The sequence below is a fragment of the Vombatus ursinus genome, unplaced genomic scaffold, assembly GCF_900497805.2.
Source record: "Vombatus ursinus unplaced genomic scaffold, bare-nosed wombat genome assembly UNPS02001419.1, whole genome shotgun sequence".
NCBI lineage: Eukaryota > Metazoa > Chordata > Mammalia > Diprotodontia > Vombatidae > Vombatus > Vombatus ursinus.
The window spans coordinates 20161252-20181765 of NW_020941197.1; the positions used below are offsets into that span (position 1 = coordinate 20161252).

General features: G+C 35.9%; 1 pseudogene; it reads left to right on the forward strand.

The window, feature by feature from the left end:
* Positions 1-1163: 1163 nt before the first annotated feature.
* LOC114046434 overlaps positions 1164-20514 on the forward strand; it is a 43919-nt pseudogene continuing 24568 nt past the window's right edge.

Genomic DNA, 20514 nt, shown 5'->3' on the forward strand with positions numbered 1-20514 from the left:
TGAGTATGGTTGCCAGTGTAGCATGTCTCACCAGGAAACTGTATCATATTTGCCATGACTGTTAATACCATTAGTCTAATTAGGAAACAATTGTCTTGAAACTAAACAGTTTGGTTCATTGTTAAGGGCCCCATAGGGAACTAAATGAACCCATTATGTCATTCTATCTATGAAGGAAGGTCCTAAATACCTTTATTAAAAACCAAAATAGACATTTATAAATATTCCCCCACTCATTGAGATATTGTTGTTCAGCAGTTTCAGTTGTGTTTGATTCTTTCTGACCCCATTTTGGGGGTTTTCTTAGGGAAGATATTGGAGTGGTTTGCCATTTCCTTCTCCAGTTTATTTTACAGATGGGGAAACTGAGGCAAACAGGGTTAAGTGACTTGCTCAGGGTCACACAGCTAGTAAGTGTCTGAGGCCAGATTGGGAATTAGTTTTCTAAACAAGTTCCATACATCAGTTGTGGTTAAGTGAAACAAACTCACAGCCTTATTCACCTACAGTTCCAATGGGCTCCAGGTAACCAGGAACAGAGATAGTGTTTAAAATACTTCTTTTTTAAACTGAAGAGAAGAGTTTGAAACTGAAGATTTCAATCAATCAATTAAGCATTTATTAACCAATTACTATGTGCCAAGCACTTCACTAGATGAATGACATATGAAGGGAAAAATGAAAGAGCCTTTGCCCTCAAGGAGCTGGCATGGCACCAAAATTCATTTCTGAGATAATAATACTCTGGTTTGGGATGTTCAAAAGCATTCCCTGATTTCTCCACTGAACCTATTCACAATAGCTATTGATTTAATGATGATACCTGTCATGACCTCCTATCAACCCTTTACCTCATGACAAACTTCCATATTTTTGCTCATGTTAGCCTCCAGATGAGAAAATGTTCCTATCATCTAGGAGGCTTTAAATACCTTATTTCAAGACTTCCTGGGGTGGAGCCAAGATGGTGGAGTAAAGAAAGCACTCAGCTGAGCTATCCCAACAATCCCCTCCGAACAACTTTCAAATAACACCTCAAACTGAATTCTGGAGTATCAGAGCAAACAAAAGGTCAAAGTGGGAAGTTCTTCCAGCTCAAGATAACATAGGAGGGTGGAAAGAGAGATCTGTGGTACAGGGGAGGAAGCTGGTCCAGAGCCCACATGGATGAAACACCAGTGGTGGTGGCAACAAAAGCAGTAGCAGCTTCAGAAATTCTCAAGCAAGAGACAGTGAGGGGACCTGATAACTGATCAGAAAGAGATTACAGGATACCCCTGTGCTGTCACTAGAAGCAAGACTAGATGCTATTGGCAACTTCATTGTCTAAACCCACTTCTGGGTTGTAGTTCAGGGGTGGAGAGGAGCACTTTCAGGCAAGAGAGAGTAAAAGCCCTAAGAATATCATTTCAGTCCTCAAGGTATCAAGGACCTTCAGGAGCAGTATAATTTCCACTTTGAAGTGAGGAGGGGCTTTGAGAAGCAGTACTAACTGCAATGTCAAGAGATTTGGGGGCCATTCCTAAGTAATGACCAAAGTATAGACCAAGAGAGTAGTGGCCACACCTCTCCCAGATCATATCATGTTGGAAGCACTGAAAGCTTCCAAATCTCCAGAAGTAGCTCTGAAAATGGCAGTATGAAAAATTCTGAAACTTGAAATAGAAGTGCCCCTCTCACCCCTGGAACAGACCCCAACATTAGCATAAAGTTCCAAATCAAGAAAGAGTGTGGGAAACTGAGCAAATAACAAAAAAGAATCTGACCATAAAAAGCTACTGTGGTGACAAGGAAGATCAAGACACAAACTCAAGAAGACAATGATGTTGAAACAGCTACATACAAAGTCTCAAAAGAGGAAAAAACAGGAGCCCAACAAAAATTCCGAGAAGTGCTAAAATTATTTTTAAAATCAGAATGGTAGAAGAAAAATTAGGTAAAGAAATTAAAGCAAAGGAAGAAAATTATGAAAAGATTATTAACAGCTTGGTAAACAAAAAAAAGACACAAAATAGTGACTAAAATAATACCTTAAAAAAAGTAGCCAAATGGAAAAAGAGGAACAAAAATTTACTGATGTAAAGAACTCTTTAAAAAGCAGAATTGGCCAAATGGAAAAGGGGATAAAAAAAGATCACTGAAGAAAATAATTCCTTAAAAATTGGAATTAGGCAGGTAGGAGCTAATGACTCATTGAGAGCTCAAGAAATAATAAAGTCAAATGAATGAAAAAAATAGAAGAAAATGTGAAATATCTCATCAGAAAAACAACTAAGTTGGAAAATAGATTGCAAAGAGATAATTTAAGAACTACTGGATTACCTAAAAGACATGATTTAAAAAAAGGAGCCTAGACATTGTATTTTAAGAAATGATAGAGGAAAACTGCCCTGATATCCTAGAACCAGGAGATAAAATAGAAACTGAAAGAATCCACCAATCACCACCTGAAAGAGACTTCAAAATAAAAGCTCCCAGGAATATTATAGCCAATTTCCATTGCTCCCAGGTCAAAGCAAAAATATTTCAAGCAAAAAGGAAACCATTCAAATACTGAGGATCCAGTTAGGATCCCACAAGATTTAGTTACTATCACATTAAAAGAGCAGAGGAGTTGGAAGATGATATTCTGGAAGGCAAAAGAGCTAGCCTTACAAACAAGAATAACTTACCCCAAAAACTGAGTGTAAACCTTCAAGAAGAAAAAATGGATATTTAATGAAATAGAAACCTTTCAGTCATTCCTGATGAAAAGACCAGAGCTGAATAGCAAATTTGTCTTTCAAATACAAGACTCAAGAGAAGAAAAAAAAAATAAACAGGAAAGAGAAAATACAAGGGACTCAATAAGGCTAACTGTTTATATTCCTGTATGGGAAGATGATACATGTATTTTCTAAGTACTTTAGGGCAGTTAGAAGGATTCTAAATGAAAAGAGGGTTAGGAAGTGAGTCAATTATATTGGGGTGATATAAAAAAAGAGGTGAGAAAGAGGAATGTCTTGGGAGAAGGAAGAGGAAGAAAGAGGCACACAAGAAAGAGCTTTTATAATGGAGTGGGAAATGGGGGGGAATGCTTGAATCTCACTCACATCTAAATTGATAAGTATATATACATACTTAACTAGTGGTAGAAATCTATCTTAGCCAACAGGGAAGTAGGAGGGGGAGGGAAAAATAGAAGAGGGGGTGGTAAAAGAGAAGGCAGATAAAAAAAGGCATTGGTCAGAAACAAAATAGACTTTAGAAAAGGGATAGGGTAAAAAAGAGGAAGGATAAACAGAAGAAAATAGGATGGAGGGAAATGCACAGTTAGTAATCATAACTGTGAATGGGAATGGGAAAAACTTACTCATAAAACAGAAATGGATAGCATAATGGATTAGAAAGCAGAATCCAACAATATATCATTTACAAGAAACATACTTGAAATGGAAACACACATAGAGTTAAAATAAGGGGCTGGAGCAGAATCTATTATACTTCAGCTAAAGTAAAAAAGCAGGAGTAGCAATCATGATTTCAGACAATGCAAAAGGAAAAAATGACCTAGTTAAAAGAGATAAGCAGGGAAACTACATCTTACTTAAAGCAATCATAAACAAAGAAGTAATATCAATACTAAACTTATAGGCACCAAATGACATAGCATCCAGATTCTTAAAGGAGAAGTTAAATAAGTTACAGAAGGAATTAGATGGTAAAACCATACTAGTGGAAAACCTCAACTTCCCCCTTTCAGAGCTAGATAAATCTAACCATAAAATAAATAAGAAAGACAGTAAAGAGATAAATAGTATCTTAGAAAAGTTAGAAATGGTAGACCTGTGGAGAAAATTTAATGGGAATAGAAAGGAGTATAGTTGTACATGGCAACTTCATAAAAATTGACCGTGTTTTAAGGCATAAAAACCTCACAACCAAATGAAGAAAAGTAGGAATATTGAATATACACTCTTCAAACCATAAAGTAATAAAAAATACATTTAATAAAAGGCCATGGAAGCATAAATCAAAAATTACTTGGAAAATATATAATCTAACTTTAAAGAATAAGTCAAAGAAGAAATCATAGAAACAATCAATAATTTTATTAAAGAGAATGATAACAAAGAGATAACATTTCAAAATATGTGGGAGGCACCCAGAGCAGCACCTAGGTGAATTTTTATATCTTTAGATTCATACATCAATAAAAGAGAGAAAAAATAAAGCAGTAAATTGGGCATGCAACTAAAAAATTCTAGAAAACAATAGATTAAAAATCCTAATTAAACACTAAAATGTAAATCCTGAAAATCAAATAAAATCAAATCCTGAGAATCAATAAAATTGAAAGTAAAAAAAAATTTAAAAACATTGAACTGATAAATCTAGAAGCTGGTTTCATGGGAAATAACACTAAAATAGATAAACTATTGGTTAATTTGATAACAGAAAGGAAGAATAAAATCAAATTACTAGTATCAAAAACAAAAAGGGTGAATACACTTCCAGCAAAGATGAAATTAAAGCAACTAATAGGAGTTATTTTGCTGAATTACATGCCAGTAAAATTGACAATCTAAGCAAAATGAATGAATATCTACAAAAATGTAAATTGTCTAGATTAAAAGAAGTAGAAAAAGGATATTTAAATTACACTATCTTAGAAAATGAAAATGAACAAGCCATCAATGAGCTCCCTAAGAAAAAATCTCTAGGACCAGATGGATTCACAAGTGAATTCTACCAAATATTTAAGGAACAATTATTCTCAATACTATATAAACTATTTTTAATATAGGTAAAGAAGTAGTCCTATCAAATTTCTTTCATGACACAATTCTGGTTTTTATACCAAAAGCAGGGAGAGCAAAAACAGAAAAAAAGCCTATAGATCAATCTCCTTAATGAATATTGATGAAAAAAGTTTTACAGAAAATACTAGCAAGGAGATTGCAGTAATATATCACGAAGATCATATACTATGTCCAAGTGGGATTTATACTAGGAAGGCAGAATTAGTTTATTCAACATTAGAAAAACTATCAACATAATTGACTATATCAATAACAATAACAACAAAAATCGTATGATTGTATCAATAGAAAAAAGCCTTTTTTTTTTTACAAAATATAACACTCATTCCTATTAAAAACACTAAAACGCACAAGAATCAATGGAGTCTTTCTTAAAATGATAAGTAATACTTATCTAAAACCAAGAGCAATGATTATCTGTAACATCTGTAATGGGGATAAAGTTGAAGCCTTTCCAAGAAGATCAGGAGTGAAACAAGGATGTCCATTATCACCACTGCTATCCAGTATTGTACTAGAAATTCTAGCTATAGCAACAAAAAAAGAAATAGAAATGAAAAGAATAAAAATAGGCATTGGGTAAACAAAACTATCACTCTTTGGAGATGATTGATGGTATACTTAGAGCACCCTAGAGAATCAGCTAAAAAACTAGGTGAAAGAATAACTTTAGCAAGAAAGCTTGCTATAAGAGCATTTCTATATACTACCAACAAAGCCAGAAGGAAGTGATAGGAGAAATTCCATTTAAAATATCTGCAGACAATATAAAATACTTGGGAGTCTACCTGCCAAGAAATATTCAAGCATTATATGAACACAATTACAAAAACAGTTTTCATACAAATTAAGATAGATCTAAACAATTAGAGAAACATTAATTGCTCATGGGTAGACTGAGGCAATGTAATAAAAATAACAATTCTAGCTATGTTAATTTACTTATTCAGTATCATTCCAATCAAATTACCGAAAAATTTTTTTTAATAGAGTTAGAAAAAAAATCACTTGGAAAAACAAAAGATCAAGAATTTCAAGGGAATTCATTTTTTTTATGAAGGAAGTTGACCTAGTAGCTCCAGATTTCAAACTGTACTACAAAGTGGTAATCATCAAAACAATCTGGTGCTAGCTAAGAAATAGAATGGTGGATCAATGCAACAGATTAGGTACATAATATATAGTAGTAGATGACCGTAGTAATCTCGTGTTTGATAACCCCCTTTGGGTTTATCAAAAGCTTTAGGGGCAAGAACTCAACATTTGGCAAAAAATTACTGGAAAAACTGGAAAGCAGTTTGGCAAAAACTAGGGATAGAGTCCAGGGGTGGGGTACCTGTGGCCTCGAGGCCACATGTGGTGTGACCTTTTGACTGAATCCAAGTTTTACAGAACAAATTCTTTTATTAAGGGTATTGTTCTGTGAATTTTGGATTCAGTCAAAAGGCCACACTTGTAGTCCTAGAGGGCCACATGTGGTCTTGAGGCCTCAAGTTTCCCACCCCTGGGAAAGATCAACAAAATGAGTACATGATTTAGACATAAAGGGTAATATTAGTAAATTAGAGAAGTATGGGGACATGCACCTGTTAAATCTATAGATAAGGGAAGAGTTTATAACCAAACAAGAGATAGAGGGAATTAGAGGAAGAAAAATAGATAATCTTTTATATGTGAAATTAAAAAAAAAGGTTTTGTGCAAATAAAGTTAATGTAGCCAAAATTAGAAGGAAAACAGGAAATTGGGGGCTAGGGGAAATTTGCAGCAAATGTCTCTGATAAAAGCCTCATTTTTCAAATGTATAGGTAACTGAACCAAATTTATAAAAATAACAATCATTCCCCAGTTGATAAATGGTCAAAGGATATGAGCAGGCATCTTTCATAAGAAATCAAAGCTATTAAGATTCACATAAAAAAAAGATGCTCTAAATTACTACTGATTAGAAAAAAGCAAGTTAAAACAACTCTGAGATACCACCCTGCAGTTACCAGATTGGCCAATATGGCAAAAAAAGGAAAATAACAAATGCTGGAGGGGGTGTGGAAAAATTGGGACACTAATGCACTGTTGGTGGAGTTGTGAACTATTTCAACCATTAGAGGGAACAATTTGGAACTATGTCCAAAGGGCCATAAAACTGTACATACTCTTTAACCTAGCAATACCACTACTAGATCTATATCCCAGAGAAATCGAAGAAAAGGAAAAAGGACTTATATGTACAAAAATATTTATAGCAGCTCTTTTTTGTAGTGGCAAAGATTTGGAAGTCAAGGAATACTTGGAATTCCAATATATTGGAATACTTATCAGTTGGGAAATGGCTAAACAGGTTGTGGTATGTGGTTGTGATCGAAAAACATTGTGCTATAAGAAATGACGAAGGGAATGGTTTTAGAAAAACCTAGGAAAACTTACATGAACTGATACAAAGTAAAGTAGGCATAACCAGGAGAAGATTGTGCACAGTAACAGAAATATTGTAAGGATGATTAACTGTGAAAGACTTAGCTACTCTGATCAAAACAATGACCCAAGACAATTTCAAAAAACTCATGATAAAAAATGCTATCCACTCCCAGAGAGAGAGAACTGATGAACTCTGAATGCAGACTGAAACTTTTTTTGTACTTTCTTTATTTTTATAGTTTTATTTTATTTGTTTTGTTTGGTTTTTGTTTTTGTTTTTGGCAATATGGCCAATTTGGAAATATGACCTCACATGTATAATTGAAATCAAAGTACTTGTCTTCTCCAGGAGATGGGAAGAGTGGGTGGGAATGAAATAATTTGGATCATAAAATTAAATAATGTTAATTAAATAATTTTTTACATGTAATTGGGAAATATTTTTAATTTTTTATTAATTTATTTTGGTTTATCAACTCTCACTTCCATAGGCTCTTGAGTTTTAAATTTTTCTCCCTCTCCCTGCCCCCACCCAAGACAGCTCTCAATCTGATATAAGTTATACATATACATTCCTATTAAACATATTTTTACATTAGTGATGTTGTAAGGAAGAATTAGAACCAATAGGCAGAACCATCAGAAAGAAAAAACAAAACAAAACAGAAGGAAAAAAGAAAAGCAAATAGTATGCTTTGATATGCATTCAAACTCCATAGTTCTTTCTTTGGATGTGGATGGCATTTTCCATTATGAGACCTTTGGAGATATCTTAGATCCTTGCATTGCTCAGAAGGGTTAAGTCTATCAACATTAGTCATTGCACAATGTGACTCTTGCGGTGTACAAGGTTCTCCTGATTCTGCTCACTTCACTCACATCAGTTCATATAAGTCTTTTCAGGTTTTTCTGAAGTCTGCTTGCTCATCATTTCTTATAGCACAATAATATTCCATTACATTCATATACCACAAATTGTTCAGCCATTCCCCAATTGATGGACATTCCCTCAATTTCCAATTCTTTGCCACCACAAAAAGAGGTGCTGTGAATATTTTTGTACATGTGGGTCCTTTTCCCATTTGTATGATATCTTTGGGATACAGCCCTAGAAGTACTATTGCTGGGTCAAAGGGTATACACATTTTTATAGCCCTTTGGACATAGTTCCAAATTGCCCTCCAAAATGGTTGGATCATTTCACAACTCCACCAACAATGCATTAGTGTTCAATTGGGAAATATTTAATGAAATAAATTTAAATTATTTTAAATACTTTAATTGTTTTAAAAGACCTGGCATTCTCTACAGTGATGTAGATTTCAATTCCTCCATTATTTAGTAAATGATTTCATGACTTGCCTCATAGAGATCAGAGAATGGCAATGTTTGGTAGCCAATCTTTTGGTAGTGTGCCTCTCCAAATATAGTTACATTGGCCTTCAGAAGACAGACACAGTCTATTACCTGGCCCTTCCTTGAAGCCTTTTCAACTTTGAGGAACTTAGTAGAGCTTGCATTCTAGTGGTATTATATTTGGGAAGTCAATTTCACCTCCTCATCATAGTAAGGCATCAGATGAGAAGTTTTGTGGAAGAATAGAAATCATTAGTATCAGTTTCAACTGTAAAGTTCAGAGTAATTGCGAATTACCAGAGCTGCAATGAGGGAAGGGCAATCAGAATTTTGCTGTAGAGCACCAATATCTAGAGTGGTATATAAATTTCCATTGGTGGTCTTCCAACCAATCCTTCATGTTCTTTATGGCGCCACCACTCCTAGGATCTTGTTACTATGGCACTCTTTCTCTGAGAGCCACCCTACCTCTCCATTGCCTCCCCTCTACACCTTGCCTCCTATCTTCTCCCAGGGCCTGAAGGGTGGGGAATAATTGAACAGCTGTAGGCTATCTCTTCTGCTGGGGTGATTGTACCCAAGTGGAGGAGATGGGGGAAGAAGAGACAGGAACCACCCTCCTCTAAGGCAGGCTAGACTCTTAAGGATAGAGGTCTCCCTTGGTATAACTTCATCAAAGGTAAACAGTGCTCTTTATCACTCTCCCTAATCCCGACTGCTCTCCAACTGAATCTTCCCAAATTCAGTAATTCAGAATTTCAGCCCTGTCAATAACACCTAAAGACAGACTTGGTCTACCAGCAGACCACAGAGAAGCATTTCCTCAGAGGGGAGTTTAGTGGACATTACTTCTGGTTACCTGAGGCAATGCATTCAAATGTTATTTCTAGGGGGAATATGAGAAATCAGCTGTTAACTCTTGGAACTGCTTCTTCTCCAAATCCAGAAAAAGGCTGGGGATCTTACAGGGCAGTCTGACTTTATTGATACCAACATTATTGTTTAAAGAATTAGGATTCAGGCATTACTATCCATGGTTAATCTACATAAGCAATTGAGACTTTGTTAGTGCCATGAGTGTCTTGTGGGGGAAAAAAGGGTCTTACTAGATTTTAGCTCTCATATCTCATAAGAAAACCAAGTAACACACTAATAAATTTTTTAAATTCACCCACTTGCTTCTCAGAGCTTTAATGAGGTCTCTTTAGTAATGAGGTGTTCAAGTACAGAAAATAGAATTACATCTTACCAGGTTCCCATCATCTCTCCTTCTCTTCTACCTATCTGATTTATAGATATGTAGCTGCAGGGACAAAATATGATCATCTGGTTCATATTCAGGGGGATGGCTGCCCCCAAACTTTTCCCCAAGCACAAGACGGCCACAATAACCCTTGAAGTCTCACTTCTGAGGAAAATGCCTCATAGATTCCACAAGCATGCTCCTTTTTCTTCATATAAGTTGATTGGGTTTCCTGATAATGAAGCAGCCACTATGAATTGCCACAAGCTGAAATCATGAGGAGCAGAAGGTCCCCGTTGGGGTTGGGAGGCAGGCAGCCTACTCTTTATCTCCAGAGACAGCATGATTCCACTTTAGCTTCTATCCAGTGGCTCCTGGGAAGGTGAAAAAGATGGTTATCCCTGATAGCACTTATAGAGATAATATGTTCTAACAGAAAAAATGTTTTCCCAAACTGTAATAGGAGGAACATTAGGAGTCCTAGAGACTCAGGCATCAGGGTGTGATGATCCTTAAGACCTCCATGACAAAGTGATGGTTTCCACCAATTTCCCCTGTTTCCTATGATTTATCTGTGCAGCAAATGACCCCTAAGGTGCAATGAATTATTAAGAAGCTGTAGTAGCTATAAAGCTAAAATAATATAATACTGTACATCATATTGATGGTAACAACAAACCAGCAAATACTGGGGAGGTAAAGTTCAGAACAAGTAGCAGTGGATGTAAATGAGAGGAGGGAAGAATCTTTATTAAGCTGGCATCTTATAAAGCAGACAGCTGGAGTCTGTCATGATGATATTTGGGAATTAAAAAGGGCTCATTCACACACAATCCCAGATTTGCTTTCATCCTTGGACAAATATGGCACTGAAAAAAATTTTTAAGTTAAATAGCAAAAGAAAAAGTGTCATTTAACTTATCATATGTTTATAACTCTTAAAACACTAGAAGTCATCTGGAACAATTTACCTCTGAGCAAGGATATCCTCTACAAAATCCCTGATGACACTGGGATCTCCAGGTGATATAAGTGGAGGCACTATTCTTAGACAATGTTTAGTAGCACTCACAGGGCCTAGAACCCCTTATGTGTAATAGGACTAAAATAAATTGAGAAATTTAATTTAATTTGATGTAGCATTTACAAAAATCCTGCATCATAAAGGCTGAAAACCTTCTTGGGGTTAGAGCACAATCATAGCCAACAATATAATGAAAACAGAAAGAGTGATTGAAAAGGCTAAAAGTGAAGACAAAAGAAGAGGAAGAAGCTGTGTGCAAAAATACAATGGGATCCTCAAAGGTAGTGAATATTCCACCTCTGAGGATCTTCCAAGGGAGCCTGGGTAGAGATATGCCAGGGTTGTAATGGAGGGAATTCCTGCTCAGGGACATCATGTTGGATTAGATGGCTTCTGATGTCTTTTCCACTTCTGGGATTCTGTATGGAAGAAGAGGCAATAGCTTTTCAAATTTGGAGGAACATCAGCAAGAAGTAACGAATGAGAAGGAAGAGCTGAGTTCCTAGCACCTAGAAGGTGCATATGTATGTTTATCTATATATGTATATGTTCACGTATCATATGTGTATGTATAGATACAGGTGTATGCACATATATGTGTAGACAGATACACATAACATATACATATACATATATATACATATACATGTGCATGTACATGTACATGTACAGAAATGCAATGTTGTGACCAAACCTGTTCTTTAGAGAAACCACTTTGGCATCTACATGTATATACATATATATCTCTATATGCAATACATACATGTATATGTATATATGCATATATATACAGACATATAGAAGAGGGTGAGAAATTGAGAGGAGAGAAAGTAGAAACAATGAGTATAGAAAGCAAAAAGAAGGAAATATGTAGGATGATACCTAGTATGGATAGTAAAATCTAGTGAGTTTTTTGTTATCATTGTTATTATTATTATGATGATGAAAGGATATGATACTTGAATATATTTGAATATAGTAGAAAATGATCCAGTAGATAGGGAGAGACGGAAGATCAATTTGTAAGACTTGTAGATTATCATAAATGTTTACATTTATGCTCAAAATCCACTTCAACTAAACCCTTAAAAATTGTAGGAGGTTCCTATGATTTAATTATCTTTCCTTTACTGATAGTAAAAGTTGTTATTATTACTGTACATATAACATTTCCAATTATGGAATAATCATTCAATCAATAAGATCTTCTTAACTCTGAAGTCAGTTCTCTCCACTAGACCAGGCTGCTGCATTATTTTTAATAATAACAGTGATGAAGAAAGGTGGATATAGTAGTAGTAGTAGTAGTAGTAGTAATACTACTACTAGTAGTAGCACTAATAGTAATAGTAGTAGTAGTAGTAGCAGCAGCAGCAGCAGCAGCAGCATCAATAGCAGTAGTAGTAATGATTACTAGCATATGTATGGTGCTTTAAAGTTTGAAGCACTTTACAAATATTATCTAATCTTAGCCTTAACCTTGAAGGTAGGTACTATTATAATCCCTATTTTACAGAAAACTGAGGTAGACAGAGTCTACATGATTTACCCAGAGTCATACAGCTAGTAAATAATTGAGGCAGGATTTGGATCCATGGCTTCCTAACTCCAACTCCCACTCTCTGTCCACTGAGCCATGTAGCTAGTGGTTAAAGTGATCTCTTCGGCATCAAGAAGACCTGAGTTGAAGTCCTCCCTCTGACACATACTAACTGTGACCTTTGATAAAAGTCACTAAGCTCTTAGTATCCTAGTTGACTTTCTAATACTATTAAGTGACCCAGGAGTTGGAGAGACCTTCAAGATTAGGAGTCCCCCATGCTGATGAAATTCCAAGTCCACCTACCCTAAGAGATTCTAAGAAGGAAGAATATCCCAGATTCCCAGTTGTTGTTATTTTATTTTTGTGGAATTTTAACTTTGTCATTCTTAGTTTTTTGTTTGTTTTTTAAATAGGGAAGAAAAAAGTAAAATTGTGCAGAGCTGGCCTCCCACCCAGGCTTCTGATACATGCTGACTGTGTGCCACCAGGCAAGCAATTAAACCTCTCAGAGTCTCAGGAAGCTTTCTAAGCCTATGAATGGCAGAGCAGGTGCTTACCTGCATTGGGGGATGGAGTTATCTCACCTGGGAGTGGCTTACCCTAATGAAATAACATGTCTGATGTGTATCCCTTTCTTTCAATGATGCTAAACATAATGTGATCAATAGATAATGGCAATATTAAGCCAGATTCTTTGGAAAAGAGTTAATCTGGGTTTACATTACTTTGTTCTTTCTTGCAAACATCAGTGAACATCTCAGTTGTCCTTATAGGGATGCTTTTATCACATAGACAGCAGAGTTCAATAGTTGACTTTAGAGGCCTTGATGAAAGTTGTTAGATATACTATATACCAACCTGCTTGCTTGAATTCAATTCACTAATATTTCAATCATTTCCTCTACTTGTTACGCCACGCCAGAAAAACAATAAGAGTAACACATGCTACAGTAAAAAAAAAAAAACAAAAACATAATTTCATCCCTGGTACCTCCTATAAAATTAAAGGATTTCATTTGAAGTGAATTTTGGACTTAAATGCCGTCTTTTTTATTGAGCTTCAGAAGTTTCTATCTAATTCTGAAATTATTTCTTGTTAAGTTAGGAGAACCCTGAATAAGTAGTAGGATCTGCTGCTGAACCCCAACTAATCTACCGTCTGGATGAATTTCCTGTGGCTTCCTCAGCTTCTGTTCCATCTAGCTTTCATGGTTAGGGTTAGGGAGTCACAACTCCTTGAAAAGTAACTCTGTCTAAACTATTGTTATTTCAGGTGTGCCTCCTGGGAACAAGTGGACCACTCTACTATAGAAATTTATGCAGGAAACAGAAAACACACAAGATTTCATAACATTATTTATAGTTGTTAAAAAGAGTGCATGCTTGGAAGACTCTGCCGTGAAGGCCTCTGCCACATCTTTATGAGGCACATTCCAAATTCTCAGGGTGCGAACTATGAGTTTGCGTATTAGGGCAGATGTGTTTATGACACTGACATAGATTGATGTGTGCTCTACTTTAAGAACAGATCTCTTTCAATGAGCTGTGTTTCATAAAAGCATTCACTCTTCTCAAAAGATTTTCCATAAGATGATCTTCTTTTTTTACATTAATTTCCATTCAAATATTTAATAGGTCATTGGTACATAAACCAGGGGAAGCTAGGTGGTGCAGGGGATAGAGTACCAGGCCTGGAGTCAGGAAGACTCATTTCCATGAGTTCAAATTTGGCCTCAGATGCTTACTAGCTGTGTGATCCTAGGCAAGTCACTAAACCCAGTTTACCTCAGTTTCCTCATGTATGAAATGAGCTGGAGAAGGAAACGACAAACTACTCAGTATCTTTGCCAAGAAAACCCCAAATGGGGTCATGAAAAGTCAGACAAGATTGAGAACAACTAAACAATGAACACATAAACCACTGTGTCATTGACACAGTCTTTTATAAATCTTCTGAAGTTCATGAGCAGTGACAAGGTAAACATTTTTAAATCATTTCACTTAGATGCTCAAAGTCACCCTGCATGTTCAGTTTACACAGTAAGTCAGAAGGGTAATAGAAAGCATGAGCTCTGACTTTCTTATAGTGTCATATCTTGTGTGATGATATCATGTTTTATTTCCAGAAAGGAGTTAGTTTTCCCTTTGATGCATTTGGTTGATGATATAGAATACAGGAACCAAAGAGATTCTGAGAGCAAAGAATGTTTTAAATCCCTGGTGGTTAACATTTTGTTTTTCTAGAATTTTTACTTTGTCATTTTTCATTTTTTTTTGCTTTGAAAATAACAAACAAAAAACCAAGTAGCATAGTGGAGAGCTGGCATCCCACTGAGGATATTCCCTTCTGACACAATCTGACTGTGTGAGCCTGGGCAAGTCATTTAACCTCTCAAAGTCTCAGGCAACTTTCCACGCCTCTAATTTGCAGAGTAGGTTATGGCCTGCATTAGTGCATGGAGTTTTCTTACCTGGGAGTGCCTCACACTAACAAAATAACACGTCCAATCCACATCCCTTGTTTTATAATGACCCTCAGCATAAGGTAATTAATACATTATAGCAATTTTTGGCAATATTAAGCTAAATTCTTCAGAAAGGTGTTAATCTGGGTTTATATTGCTTTGGTGTTCCTCACAAAAGTTAGTAAACGTCTCAGTTGTCCTTATAGGGATGCTTTCACCATACAGACAGCAGAGTTCAATAGTTGATGTTAGGGGCCTTGATGAGAGTTGTTAGATGTACCATATGCCAACCTGCTTGCTTGAATTCAATTCATTTCCCCGCATTACTTTCTACCGATATAAATTAAATTTTTGATGAATTAGTTCTGCCTGAACCCCTTAATTGTTCTGGTTGTTTAAGACTTTTTTAAATATAATTCTCTATGGAATTCCTGAAGATTCTATCCAGGGTTGAAACATCAATGCAAATATAATGATTCTAGAATTTCTAATTTACAATCCATGCCCCAAAATGTATACTTTTCTGCCTATGTGCCATACATATATATGCACATATGTATATATGTATATATACCTACACACACTCACATATACATATGTATACATATTTAAAATATACATATTTATAAATACATATTTATATGCATGCACTCTGTGTGTATATAAAATGCTTATTGACTTGGTTCCCTATCAAAAAGTGAACTGTAACTATAAAATAGGACTTATTTCTGAGTCATCCAAGAAAATGTTTCATTGTCCTAGAACCACAAAATTTCAAAGAAAGGAAATAGAAGTAATCTAATTCTCTAAAATCACAGTACACACAAAATGGTGGAAATGGCACTAAATGCAATATCTCCTAACCATGTATAAATCAATCAGTCAATACATATTTATTTAGCACCTACTGTGTGCTCAGCACAAGGTGCTAAAGGATGCAAGTGAATAATAAGGAATGGCTTCTACTCTTCGGAACTATAATCTGGTTAGAAAATCAAAGCATAACCAGAAGATACAGTAAGTATATAATTGGATGATCAAGAATGTAGAAAAGACTATTAGTACCATGAAGAGACACCTCTCCCTACCCCCCCCCAAAAAAGGAGTAGTCATTGTAGGCTAGAATAGTAAAAGAAATTTGAGTTGTTGAGATGAGATTAGAGATCTGAGTTACTGAAATGATGTTTGTCTCTACCAGACATATCCTAACATAAAAAAAAAAAAAAAACATCTCGGTCAGGGCCTTGCAGAGACTCATCCTCTGCTAGAGCCTGAAGTCAGAAAAGCATCACAGACTCTTCCTGAATGGTGCTACCTAGGCCCGGCCTCTGGAATGGTATATGAGGCTGGTTATTAGAAGACAACCTTTTTCTAAGCTGTGCTGCCTTCCTCTCTGAGCTAACAGTTGAACCATAAATAAAATAGATGTGATTTAGGTTGATAGAGAAGAGGAAAGAAAATGTGACTTGTAGAGGGAACATGAATGCATTTCTAGGACCTCTCTTTCTTGTTAGTGTGTCAAAAAATAAGCAATAAAAACAGAAATTTCTACACAAATCATTTTATAATCTTTCTAAAATTAGATTTTAATTGGTTTAAAGTGAGCAAAAGTGGTTAGCTTGATAAATTCACCCATGATGGCTTTTGTCAACCCACCCCTCCCCCCAGCATATTATTGGGCTATGGATATTACCACTGGCTGACAAAAGTCATCACAGTTAAGTTTATCAAGCTAACCACTGTTGATATCTTAGAAGTTGTGCTTTCCTCCCAGCCTCTCATACTAGAAAATAATTAAATCACGAGGAAAAGTAGGCATTAGGTTTATTAGTTCAGATATGCAACACTAAATCCATGTTTAGCTCTCAGAATATCTGTATTTATTTGCAGATGAAGAATCATGGGTATATGACAGAACGGAAAAACATTTATCATGTCCCCTACACTGTGGGTACATATCCACATGAGGACTTTGGCACCAAGCAGCCACTTCATGCTGGCAATATGAAACAAGCAAAATTACTTTCCCAGGGCTCCAGGTGTAAATATCACTTCAATATGAATTTAAAAATTTATTACTGTCTTGAAACACTGGGGGGAAAGATGCATGTTTATGTCACATTAGAAGTATTTCAATACTTCGATGGATGTACGATGTAGCTACTCCCTTCAAAAGTTTAAATCGCAAACTATCCACATTTTTATTCATGTCCTACCATAAATCCACAAAAGGTCCACTCAATATGCAGTGGCCTTAATATTTTGTGGATACTAGAGCACCAATGGACTATCCTTCTGTTACTCCTTGCTCTCACTGAATGACTGGCCTATTTCCTTTTCCAGGCATATATTACTTTTTTTAAGACACTTTTTTTTTTTTTTTTTTGGTGAGGGCAATCAGGGTTAAGTGACTTGCCCAAAATCACATAGCTAGTGAGTGTTATGTGTCTGAGGCCAAATTTGAACTCAGGTCCTCCTGACTCCAGGGCTGGTGCTCTATTCACTTAGTCACCTAGCTGCCCCAGGCATATATTACTTTGATGGTGGATTTTACACTACTTATTGTGTGCAAATGATACTTAATAATCTGACAGTTTATTTGCAGCCACCGTATTTCTTTCAATTTCTCTTCCACTGACCCACATTATGTTTTTCAGAGATGTTTATACAAATCATTACCATATAGTACCCCTGGAAGAGTATTTATGTTGTAAAAATGATCCTTTTTTTAGGAAGAAACTTAGACACATTGAAAGTACTGCAAATTTCAAAATGCAATCCATCTGGCTCTCATTCTCCACCTGTCAATCACCAGTGTCAACTAAAGAAACAAACTCAAAGTACTAACTGTATCCTGTGTTCTGGGCAATAGTCATTCTCTATTCACTTGCTTTTTTCCCCTTTAGGGATGAAGTCAAAATCCTTTGAGTGGTTTTGAATCTGATTTAGAAGGCTCTATAATGTTTTTGATGCAATCATGACAATAACATTTGCAAACACCTATAGGATCTCATCATCCATAAAGAACCCTCTTCCATCTATACCCTATGCCACAATGGTGACAAACCCCTTTGTAAGCATGTCTTCCCTGCTTCGTTTTTCTCTTGATTGAAATAATCAGAGGATGGTTGAACAAAGTTTTCATTATATTGATTACCAATAAGGAATTACATGATTTGGACGTATTGTGGGAAACATTTTGTTGCAGAAGTGACTTCAAGGTGGCAATGTGGTGCTCTAAATCAATTTTTTAATGAGCAACAAATAACAAATAGAGTGGAATTTTGTATTCTTTTTACTTGTGAGTCAAGTGTGTGACTTTAAAGATGTGGTCTTCTGCAGAAATTGTTTACAAAACTCTTCTCTTCTCATGTTTTCATAAAACATATTCTTAATTCATATGTACATCTATTTCATAAAGATTTTGCAAAGTGAGGAAGTAGGTACACAGTTTATATTACATTATGTACATTATTGATGTCCTGTCAATCACTGTCCAGTGGTAAAAATATATGTGATATTTTCCCCCTATTGTTTGGTATCTATATCTCTCAAATAACTCTCAATGACATCAAAATTGTATCACTGCCAGCACAGACTTCTCTGTATATTTGGTCTAATCCAGCTGTGCTTCCCTTCTTAATTTTCATGAATGAATGATGAAAAAACATTTTATTAAGTGCCAAATACATATGAAAAAGATTTTATTAAGTAAAAGATTTTACACCATGCTAGGCACATTAAATACAAATATAATAAGCAGACAAGACAGCCCCTGCCCTCAAGGAGCTTACATTTTAATAGGGAAAAACAGCATAAATAGGGGAATTGGTGGCCAAGGAGGAGTGTTTTGGACAGGGAAGTTGGTTATGCTTAAGTACAGCTTCAATTCAGTGATCCAAGACAAAGTGAAGACCTGTGATGACAGTGAAGCAGAGGATGCTTGTGACTAGTATCCTTTTTTTTGGACTAATAAGTATTTCCCTAGAAATGTCCATACCATTATTCAACAAACCCTGAAGCCCTCTCCTTAGGTTGGTGAATCCCTGACTGGGATCACTAGTTCAGGAGGCACCCAGTATACCCATAAGGCAAACAGGGTTAAGTGATTTGCCCATTGTCACTCAGCTAGTAAGTATCTGAGGCTGGATTTGAACTCAGATCCTTCTGACTCCAGACCTGGCATTCTATCCACTATGCCTTTAAAGTATTCTTCTGATGCCTCACAGCATGTCATTGATAAGGCAGTGACCCAAGCTACATCCCTGGAGAACAAACTATAACAGTTTCTACCATCATGGAACTTGTTTTGAGTACTCATTGTTTGGAGCCCAAGTCTGACGTCTGAATAGCAGCTCAGCTAAGTACAGAAAGTCCCATCTGCAAGGAGGCTGGTCACTAATCAATGAGATTGTTGACCATGCCAACCCATGGAACACAATAAAATACAACCTGGTGCTTAGATTTCTGAGGCCTCCTTTTGCTTCTGTGGTAATAGTAGCAGGGTAACAGAAAAGAGAACAGAGGGTCCTGAGAATCACATGGTGTTTAGAATTTCTATAAACATTAATCCTTTTGGAGGAAAAAAATGAAAGATTTGAGACATGGGACGAATGACTGATCTCTCTGTTTCAAGACTCATTAAGCATCACAAACATTTTCTGTGAGCATGAGAACTGCATACTGATGAAGTACGATTTCTTTTCCAGTCCCTGCCCTTGTAATGTGCCTGAAAAGCATTCGTAATGAGAATAGATTAAATATGTGCCATAACTTAGAAGGGAAATGGCATTCCCCAGTGTTCCCCAAAGTATGGATGCAGTATTTCTGATAAGCAGAGATTACAAATGACAGAGAGAGGGCATTTTTTGCCAGGAACTCTTGAGTTCTGGAATGACCTTACTGGTACAGTACATTTCAGACTACATTCTCCCAAAGATGCTTATGTATATTAACTTCCATTAAAATGAGCTAAACTTGCCTCATAACCTCAGAAACATTCTGGAGAGATCCAAAATAATTGTTTCATTTATAATCTCTCACATGAATGATCAAGGCAAATTTCATGTATACAGTTGTGGCAGGGGAAGGTGATAGGGAGTTTTCTTTATTCCTTTTTAAATTTTTTTTAATAGCTAGACAATTCTCAATGGACAATAGGTCTACGCATAGAAAAAGAAACCCCAGAAGAATCTAGCAACTGGTGAAAACAAGGTTAAGTCGAATATATACCATTATTGACATTCTCAAAGTCTGCAATAGGGATTTGCCTGAAAGTCTTGATGTTGTCAGCTGTTTGTAGCTGAATAAGTACCTATTGGAGAATCAATTGAAATGTGTAAGCATGCATACGATGATTTTAATGAGAGAATGAAGGCTTAGAAGATGTCTGAATCAACCATCTTTAGCACTCGTACCAGAGATTGGGATTGAGAGAGAAAGAGGAGAAAGAGACGAGAAGGAATAAATCTAGTGTAAATTATTCTGATTTAAGATAAATACAGACTAGATCCAGGCCTAAAATGATTGTTTATTCTTGCCTTGCCTACATTCCCCATGATACATTCTCTTTCTATGTATATTCCCCCTCACAATTTGCATGACAAATGGTACAATGAAATAAAAGAAGGAAGGAAGGAAGGAAAGAAAAAAAGGAAGGAAAAGAAGG